Below are 10984 nucleotides of genomic sequence, written 5' to 3'. Positions count from 1 at the left end.
ACTTAGATCTATTCCACCTAAGCATGATATCGATGAGTCTCTCAAATCCATGAGAATTTCCATTGATGAATGCAAAGAAAGAACCGCTAAGATGCGTGCTAAGAAAGATTGGTTTATAAAAGCGTGTTCTTCTAGTTTCCGTAAAAATAATGATGAAGATCTAAAAGTGATTGATGAGACTCCTATTGAATCTTTGTTTTGAAATGTTAATATTGATAAATATGGGACTGGAGATGAGTCAACTTTAGTTAGAAGGCATCCCAATGATTCAGAGTTCTTAGATTTTGATGCAAAAATTGATAAAAGTGGGATTGGAGAGGTCAAAACTTTAGATAGCAATGAACCCACTATTTTGGATTTCAAGGACCTTAATTATGATAATTGCTCTTTAATAGATTGTATTTTCTTGTTGCAATCCATGTTGAATTCTCCTCATGCTTACAATCAAAACAAAGCTTTTACTAAACATATCGTGGATGCTATGATGCAATCTTATGAAGAAAAGCTTAATTTGGAAGTTTCTATTCCTAGAAAACTTTATGATGAGTGGGAACCTACTATTTAGATTAAGATTAAATATTATGAATGCTATGCTTTGTGTGATTTGGGTGCTAGTGTTTCCACGATTTCCAAAACTTTATGTGATGTGTTAGGTTTCCGTGAATTTGATGAGTGTTCCTTAAATTTGCATCTTGCGGGTTCCACTATTAAGAAACCTATGGGAAGAATTAATGATGTTCTTATTGTTGCAAATAGGAATTATGTGCCCATAGATTTCATTGTTCTTGATATATATTGCAATCCTACATGTCCTATTATTCTTGGTAGACCTTTGCTTAGAACGATTGGTGCAATTATTGGTATGAAAGAAGGAAACATTAGATTTCAATTTCCGTTAAGGAAAGGCATGCAACACTTTCCAAGAAACAAAATTAAATTGCCTTATGAATCTATTATGAGAGCCACTTATGGGTTGCATGCCGAAGATGATAATACTTAGATCTATTCGTGTTTTTATGCCTACCTAGGGGCGTTAAACAATAGCGCTTGTTGGGAGGCAACCCAATTTTATTTTTGTTCTTGCTTTTTAGGTCATGTTTTGCTTTGAATAAATCATCTAGCCTCTGGTTAGATGTGGTTTTGTGTTTTAATTAGTGTTTGTACCAAGTAAACCTATGGGATAGCCTACGGTGATAGTTAATTTGATCTTGCTGAAAAACAGAAACTTTTGCGCTCAGGAAAATAATTCTTATTTTTAGCAGGAGTGTGATAAAATATGATTATTTTTGTATAAGATTAATAAACCAATGATCTAGGATTTCCTATTTTCTCAGGATTTTTGGAGTTACATAAGTATTCGAAATATTCAGATTGCTACAGATTGTTCTATTTTTTGACAGACTCTGTTTTTCGCGTGTTGTTTGCTTATTTTGATACATCTATGGCTAGTATCGGGGGGTATGAACCATGGAAAAGTTGTAATACAGTAGATATTACACCCAATATAAATGAAAAATGAGTTCACAACAGTACCAAAAGTGGTGATTTATTTTCTTATACTAATGGAGCTTACGAGATTTTCTGTCGAAGTTTTGTGTTGTGAAGTTTTCAAGTTTTGGGTAAGGATTTGATGGACTATGGAGTAAGGAGTGGCAAGAGCCTAAGCTTGGGGATGCCCAAGGAACACCAAGGTAATATTCAAGGATGTCACAAGCCTAAGCTTGGGGATGCCCCGGGAAGGCATCCCCTCTTTCGTCTTCGTCTATCGGTAACTTTACTTGAGGCTATATTTTTATTCACCACATGGTATGTGTTTTGCTTGGAGCATCTTGTATGATTTGAGTCTTTGCTTTTTAGATTGCCACAATCATCCTTGCTGTACACACCTTTTGGGAGAGACACGCATGAATCATGATTTATTAGAATGCTCTATGTGCTTCACTTATATCTTTTGAGCTAGGCAATTTTGCTCTAGTGCTTCACTTATATCTTTTTAGAGCACGGCGGTGGTTTTATTTTATAGAAATTGATGAACTCTCGTACTTCACTTATATTATTTTGAGAGTCTCTAAACAGCATGGTAAATTGCTTTGGTTATAAAATTTGTCCTAATATGATAGGCATCCAAGAGGGATATAATAAAAACTTTCATATAAAGTGCATTGAATACTATGAGAAGTTTAATTCCTTATGATTGTTTTCAGATATGAAGATGGTGATATTAGAGTCATGCTAGTAAGCAGTTGTAAATTTGAGAAATGCTTGTGTTAAGGTTTGTGAGTCCCATAGCATGCACGTATGGTGAACCATTATGTAACGAAGTTGGAGCATGAGATGTTTTTTGATTGTCTTCCTTATGAGTGGCAGTCGGGGACGAGCGATGGTATTTTCCTACCAATCTATCCCCCTAGGAGCATCCGTGTAGTACTTTGTTTCGATGACTAATAGATTTTTGCAATAAGTATGTGTGTTCTTTATGACTAATGTTGAGTCCATTTATTATACGCACTCTCACCTTTCCGTCATTGCTAGCCTCTCTAGTACCGCGCAACTTTCACCGGTACCATAAACCCACCACATATCCTTCCTCAAAACAGCCAACATACCTACCTATTATGTCATTTCCATAGCCATTCCAAGATATATTGCCATGCAACTTTCCACCGTTCCGTTTATTATGACACGCCTCATCATTGTCATATTGCTTTGCATGATCATGTAGTTGACATCGTATTTTTGGCAAAGCCACCATTCATCATTTTTATACATGTCACTCTTGATTCATTGCACATCCCAGTACACCGCCGGAGGCATTCACATAGAGTCATATTTTTGTTCTAGTATCGATTTGTAATTTTTGAGTTGTAAGTAAATAGAAGTGTGATGATCTTCATTATTAGAGCATTGTCCCATGTGAGGAAAAAAAGGAGAAAGGCCAAATAAAAAAAGAGAAGGCCCAAAAAAAAAGGAGAGAGAAAGAAAAAAAGGAAAAAAAAGCAAAAAATGAGAGAAAAATATAGAAGGGACAATGTTACTATCCTTTTTGCCACACTTGTGCTTCAAAGTACCACCATGATCTTCATGATAGAGAGTCTCCTATGATATCACTTTAATATACTAGTGGGAATTTTTCATTATAGATCTTGGCTTGTATATTCCAACGATGGGCTTCCTCAAATGCCCTAGATCTTCATGAGCAAGCAAGTTGGATGCACGCCCACTTAGTTTTCTTTTTGAGATTTCATAAACTTATAACTTTAGTGCATCCGTTGCATGGCAATCCCTACTCACTCACATTGATAACTATTAATGGGCATCTCCATAGCCTGTTGATACGCTTAGTTGATGTGAGACTATCTCCTCTTTTTTTTCTTCTCCACAACCACCATCTATTCCACCTATAGTGCTATGTCCATGGCTCACGCTCATGTATTGCGTGAAAGTTGAAAAGGTTTGAGAATGTCAAAAGTATGAAACAATTGCTTGGCTTGTCATCAGGGTTGTGCATGATTTGAATATTTTATGTGATGAAGATGGAGCATAGCCAGACTATATGATTTTGTAGGGATAAGCTTTCTTTGGCCATGTTATTATGAGAAGACATAATTATTTTGTTAGTATGGTTGAAGTATTATTGTTTTTATGTCAATATTAAACTTTTGTTTGAATCTTATGGATCTAAACATTCATGCCACAATAAAGAGAATTACATGGATAAATATGATAGGTAGCATTCCACATCAAAAATTCTATTTTTATTATTTACCTTCTCGAGGACGAGGAGGAATTAAGCTTGGGGATGCTTGATACGTGATGCCGCTTGAAGCTACGTCGGTATTTCCCCAAAGAGGAAGGGATGATGCAGCACAGCGGCGGTAGGTATTTCCCTCAGATATGAAACCAAGGTTATCGAAGTAGTAGGAGAACCAAGCAACACAACGTAAACAGTCCCTGCACACAGATAACAAATCCTCGCAACCCGACGTGTTAAAGGGGTTGTCAATCCCTTCCGGGTACGGCGCCTCAAGGTAGGCAAACGGACGTGAGATAAATTGTAGTAGATAGATAGATCGAACGCCAAATAAAATAAATAAGAATAAAACGCAGCAAGGTATTTTTGTATTTTTGGTTTAATAGATCTGAAATTAATGCAAAGGAAAAGTAGATCGCAAAGGCAAATATATGAGAAAGAGACCCGGGGGCCGTAGGTTTCACTAGTGGCTTCTCTCGAGAAAAATAGCAAACGGTGGGTGAACAAATTACTGTTGGGCAATTGATAGAACTTCGAATAATCATGACGATATCCAGGCAATGATCATTATATAGGCATCACGTCCAAGATTAGTAGACCGAGTCCTGCCGGCATCTACTACTATTACTCCACACATCGACCGCTACCCAGCATGCATCTAGTGTATTAATTTCATGGAGAAACGGAGTAATGCAATAAGAACGATGACATGATGTAGACAAGATCTATCTATGTAAAGATAGACCCCATCGTTTTATCCTTAGTAGCAACGATACATACGTGTCGGTTCCCCTTATGTCACTGGGATCAAGCACCGTAAGATCGAACCCACTACAAAGCACCTCTTCCCATTGCAAGATAAATAGATCAAGTTGGCCAAACAAAACCCAAATATCAGAGAAGAAATACGAGGCTATAAGAGATCATGCATAAAAGAGATCAAAGAAACTCAAATACTTTCATGGATATAAAAAGATATAACTGATCATAAACTCAAAGTTCATCAGATCCCAACAAACACACCGCAAAAAGAGTTACATCATATGGATCTCCAAGAGACCATTGTATTGAGAATTCAGCGAGAGAGAGGAAGCCATCTAGCTACTAACTACGGACCCGAAGGTCTACAAAGAACTACTCACGTATCATCGGAGAGGCACCAATGGAGGTGGTGAACCCCATCCGAGATGGTGTCTATATTGGATCTGGTGGTTCTGGACTTTGTGGCGGCTGGATCAATATTTCGTCGGCTCCCCTAGGGTTTTGGGAATATTGGGGTATTTATAGAGCAAAGAGGCGGTACGGGGGGCACCCGAGGTGGGCACAACCAACCAGGGCGCGCCTGGGCCTCCTGGCGCACCCTGGTGGGTTGTGCTCTCCTCGGAGCACCCCCTAGGCGCAGCCAGGCCCATTATGTGTCTTCTGCTACAAAAAATATCTCCGTGAAATTTCATTGCATTTGGATTCCGTCTGATATTTATTTCCTGCGATGTAAAATACATGCAGAAAATAACAACTCGCACTTGGCACTATGTCAATTGGTTAGTACCAAAAATTATATAAAATGATTATAAAACATCCAAGATTGGTAATATAACAACATGGAACAATCAAAAATTATAGATACGTTGGAGACATATCAGCATCCCCAAGCTTAACTCCTACTCGTCCTCGAGTAGGTAAGTGATAAAAACAGAATTTTTGATGTGGAATGCTGCCTAACATGTCATATCATATTCTTTTCTTTATAGTATGGACATTTGGACTTTTATGTGATTCAAAGCAATAGTCTAGTTTTGACATGATAATTTAAATACTCAAGCATATCAACAACCAGTCATGTCTTTCAAAATATCAACGCTAAAATAAGTTATCCCTAGCCCATCATGCTCAATCATTGATCCATTCATGAAACACACTCGCATATTAGCTACACCCAATACTCAAGTATGATCATATTGACTCTTAGTTGGTGCTTTTATAAGATAAGATGGAGACTCAAATTCAAAAATAAAAATTGCATAAAGTAAAAGAAAGGCCCTTCGCAGAGGGAAGTAGGGATTTGTAGAGGTGCCAGAGCTCAAAGCGAAAAAATTAGAGATAAAAACATTTTGGGAGGTGTATCCTTCCCACCAACGAAAACGACTTAGAGTTCCCAGCGCTTTCAATGCTAGATACATCATAGGCGGTTCCCAAACAGAAAATAAAGTTTATTCCTTTTTCAACCAAACTTTCACTTTCCATGGCTAGCCGTATACACGGTTGCCCTCCATACCAACACTTTCCAAGGAATTTATTATTTGACAACATAAAGTAAATTCATTTTTCATTTCGGGACTGGGCATCCCTAAAACCTTTGCCTTACTCTCGTGCAATGACAAGTGAATAAACACTCATCGTGAGAATAACACATCTAGCATGAAAAATATTAGCCACCCCTCACCGCTCCGCGAGCGGAATGAACACACAAAAGAGAAGTTTATTTTGAAAATGAGAGATGGCACATACAAATTTGCTTAGAACGGCAAAAGAATAATGCATATAGGTAGATATAGTGGACTCATGTGGCAAAACTAGTTTAAAGGTTTTTGGATGCACAAGTAGAGATCATACTTAGTGCAAAATGAAGGCTAGCAAAAGATTGAGAAGCGACCAACCAAGAAACACATAATCTCATAAGCAAGCATTAAGCATAATTCACACCGAATAATGCACCACAAGTAGGATATAATTTCATTGCATGACTATTGACGTTCGTACTTGTATTGGGAATCACAAACCTTAACACCAATATTAATTCTTACTAAAGCATAATTACTCATCAACATAACTCACTATTCATCATCATATCTCAAAACTATTACTAAGATTCAAGTTTATTTTGTCCAATGATCTTCATGAAAGTTTTTATTATATCCTTCTTTGATATCTATCACTTTGGAACTTATATTCATGTGTTGCTTTTGACAAGATCAACAAATATAAGTGAAGATCATGATCATAATATGTTTCTTTCTCTCAAATTAATTTAAGTGAGGCAAGAGAGAATTTCTTGAAACTGTTACTAACTCTCAAATAAATCTAAGTGAAGCAAGAGAGCATTTCTTCAAAAATAATAAAGCACACTATGCTCAAAAATATATAAGTGAAGCTCTAGAGCAAGTCCATCGCTCATAAAAGATTTAAGTGAAGCATAGAGAGCAATTCTAACAAGTCATGACATAATTTTGGCTCTCTCAAATAGGTGTGTCCAGCAAGGGATCAAGACTTTAAAACAATCAAAGACTCGTATCATACAAGACGCTCCAAGCAAAACACATATTATGTGACGAATAAAAATATAGCTTCGAGTAAAATACCGATGGTCGTTAGAAGAAAGAGGGGATGCCACTCGGGGGCATCCCCAAGCTTAGTTGTTTGCTCAATTTTGGATAATAGCTTGGGATGTCGGGGCATCCCCAAGCTTAGGCTCTTCTACTCCTTATTCCTTCATCCATCGTAAGATAACCCAAAACCTGAAAACTTCAATCACACAAAACTCAACAAAACCTTTGTGAGATCCGTTAGTATAAGAAAGCAAACCACTGCTATAAGTCCTGTATCAAACCAATTCATATTTTATTTTTTGCATTATATCTACTGTATTCCAACTATTCTATGCCAAAAACTCATCAAAGAAAACCATAGAGCCATCAAAATAAGCACACAACACAAAGAAAATAGTATCTGTCAAAACAGAACAGTTTGTAGTTATCTGGATATTTCGAACACTTCTGAAACTCCAAAAATTCTGAAAAATTAGGAAGATCTGAGCAATCTGTATATTAATCTTCTGCAAAGAATTGTCATTTTATCACGCTCTGGTAAAAATGAGAATTGTTTTCGTGAGCGCATAAGTTTCTGTTTTTTAGGAATATCAAAGAACTATCACTCAAGAAGATCCTAAAGGCTTTACTTGGCACAAACACTAATTAAAACACAAAAAACACAATCATAACAGTAGCATAATTGTATAAACACTCAAGAACAGAAAGCAAAAAAGCAAAAATAAATTTTATTCATTGGGTTGCCTCCCAACAAGCGCTATAGTTTTACGCCCTTAGCTAGGCATAAAGCAAGGATCTAAGTTTTGTCATCTTTGTCCAACTCCTCAATCAAACACTTAGGATTCTTCAGAGATTTAGCATAAAGAGTTTCAATCATAAAACTTCTAGGAACAACTTTAAGGAATTCATTTTTGCCAAAGGGATCCCTTATAACTTCAACAAAATCCGGGTGAATGCTAATCATCTTAAGATCTTCATTATTGTTACTAGAAGTTGCACCCTTATTCTTGGTAACTTGTGTCTTACCAATTTTTTGGGAGTTTTTTCAATAGTTTTAGCGGAAGCAAAAGCCGTGCTCAAATTACTAAAGATTTCTTCCAATTTATCTATCCGAGACGGACTTTGTTCAATTATTTCGTGCATCACGGTTCCCTTTTCTTTTAACAACTTAGAAACTTCTCCCGTATTTGACCCAATTTTAGTGGCAAGATTATGCATATTTTTATCCAAATTTTCAATATGCTCTTCAGTAAGCATTTTCTTTTCAATAGCATCTAATCTTTCCATAACATGCTCAAGAGTCAAAGTTGTTTCATTAATGATAAGAGGTGGTGCGCCTACTAGATTTCCCATAGCATTAAAAGCATAAAGAGAGGGACACATCAAGAAATTTCCATCGGTAATCATATCAAGGACGAATCTATACCAAGTGGTGATGCCCACATAAAAGCAACAAAGAAGAACAACGGTAGATTGCTTACGGGTAGATCTATTATCAGCATTGCAAATTCTATACCAAGCATCTTACAGATTTTCTCCTCCCCTTTGTTTGAAGTTGAGAACTTCGTTCTCGGGAGCGCACACAATAGAGGAAGCACTATCCATAACGATAATAACGGAAAACAAGATCGCACAAAAAACAGATCCGGCGAGAAAACGGTGAATGGAAAAAGAGGGGCGAATAAAACGGTAATTTTTTGTGAAGTGGGGGAGAGGAAAACGAGAGCCAAATGGCAAATAATGTAAATTGCGAGGAGATGAGATTTGTGATTAGGAACATGGTATATGTTGAAGATCCTCCTCGGCAACGGCGCCAGATATTCCTTTTGATGTCGCTTGAAGCTACGTCTGTATTTCCCCAAAGAGGAAGGGATGATGCAGCACAGCGGTGGTAGGTATTTACCTTAGATATGAAACCAAGGTTATCGAACCAATAGCAGAACCAAGAAACACAATGTAAACAGTCCCTGCACACAGATAACAAATCCTCGCAACCCGACATGTTAAAGGGGTTGTCAATCCCTTCCGGGTACGGCGCCTCAAGATAGGCAAACGGACGTGAGATAAATTGTAGTAGATTGACAGATCGAACGCCAAATAAAATAAATAATAATAAAACGCATCAAGATATTTTTATATTTTTGGTTTAATAGATCTGAAATTAATGCAAAGGAAAAGTAGATCGCAAAGGAAAATATATGAGAAAGAGATCCGGGGGCCGTAGGTTTCACTAGTGGCTTCTCTCGAGAAAAATAGCAAATGGTGGGTGAACAAATTACTGTTGGGCAATTGATAGAGCTTCGAATAATCATGACGATATCCAGCCAATGATCATTATATAGGCATCACGTCCAAGATTAGTAGACCGACTCCTGCCGGCATCTACTACTATTACTCCACACATCGACCGCTATCCAGCATGCATCTAGTGTATTAATTTCATGGAGAAACGGAGTAATGCAATAAGAACGATGACATGATGTAGACAAGATCTATCTATGTAGAGATAGACCCCATCGTTTTATCCTTAGTAGCAACGATACATACATGTCGGTTCCCCTTATGTCACTGGGATCAAGCACCGTAAGATCGAACCCACTACAAAGCACCTCTTCCCATTGCAAGATAAATAGATCAAGTTGGCCAAACAAAACCCAAATATCAGAGAAGAAATACGAGGCTATAAGAGATCATGCATAAAAGAGATCAAAGAAACTCAAATACTTTCATGGATATAAAAAGATATAACTGATCATAAACTCAAAGTTCATCAGATCCCAACAAACACACCGCAAAAAGAGTTACATCATATGGATCTCCAAGAGACCATTGTATTGAGAATTCAGCGAGAGAGAGGAAGCCATCTAGCTACTAACTATGGACCCGAAGGTCTACAAAGAACTACTCATGCATCATCGGAGAGGCACCAATGGAGGTGGTGAACCCCATCCGAGATGGTGTCTAGATTTGATCTGGTGGTTCTGGACTCTGCGGTGGCTGGATCAATATTTCGTCGAATCCCCTAGGGTTTTGGGAATATTAGGGTATTTATAGAGCAAAGACGCGGTCCGGGGGGGCACCCGAGGTGGGCACAACCCACCAGGGCGCGCTTGGGCCTCCTGGCGCGCCCTGGTGGGTTGTGCTCTCCTCGGAGCACCCCCTAGGCGTAGCCAGGGCCCATTATGTGTCTTCTGGTCAAAAAAAAAATCTCCGAGAAGTTTCGTTGCATTTGGACTCCGTCTGATATTGATTTTCTGCGATGTAAAAAACATGCAGAAAACAACAACTGGCACTTGGCACTATGTCAATAGGTTAGTACCAAAAAAGATATAAAATGACTATAAAATGATTATAAAACACCCAAGATTGATAATATAACAGCATGGAACAATCAAAATTTATAGATACATTGGAGACGTATTGATCATTATATTATCTGTTTGGATGTTTTATATGCATTAATATGCTATTTTATATTATTTTTGGTACTAACCTATTAACCTAGAGCCCAGTGTCAGTTTCTGTTTTTTCCTTGTTTTAGAGTTTCGCGGAAAAGGAATACCAAACGGAGTCCAAACGGAATAAAACTTTCGCCATGATTTTTCTTGGACCAGAAGACACCCAGGAGACTTAGAGTGCAAGTCAGAGGAGCCTCGAGGTGGCCAGAAGGGTGGAGGGCACGCCCCGGGGGGGTGGGGCATGCCCCTTGACCTTGTGGGCCCCTCGTAGCTCCCCTAACCTAACTCTTCCTCCCATATATACTCTTATACCCCAAAAACATCGAGGGGAGCCATGAAACCACTTTTCCATCGTCGCAACCTTCTGTACCCGCGAGATCCCATCTTGGGGCCTCTTCCGGCATCTTGCCAGAGGGGGAATCGATCACGGGGGGCTTCTATATCAACAC

The sequence above is a fragment of the Aegilops tauschii genome, chromosome 7 (assembly GCF_002575655.3).
Source record: "Aegilops tauschii subsp. strangulata cultivar AL8/78 chromosome 7, Aet v6.0, whole genome shotgun sequence".
Lineage (NCBI taxonomy): Eukaryota > Viridiplantae > Streptophyta > Magnoliopsida > Poales > Poaceae > Aegilops > Aegilops tauschii.
The sequence above is the reverse complement of the archived record's forward strand: the minus strand, read 5'-3'. Positions refer to the sequence as shown.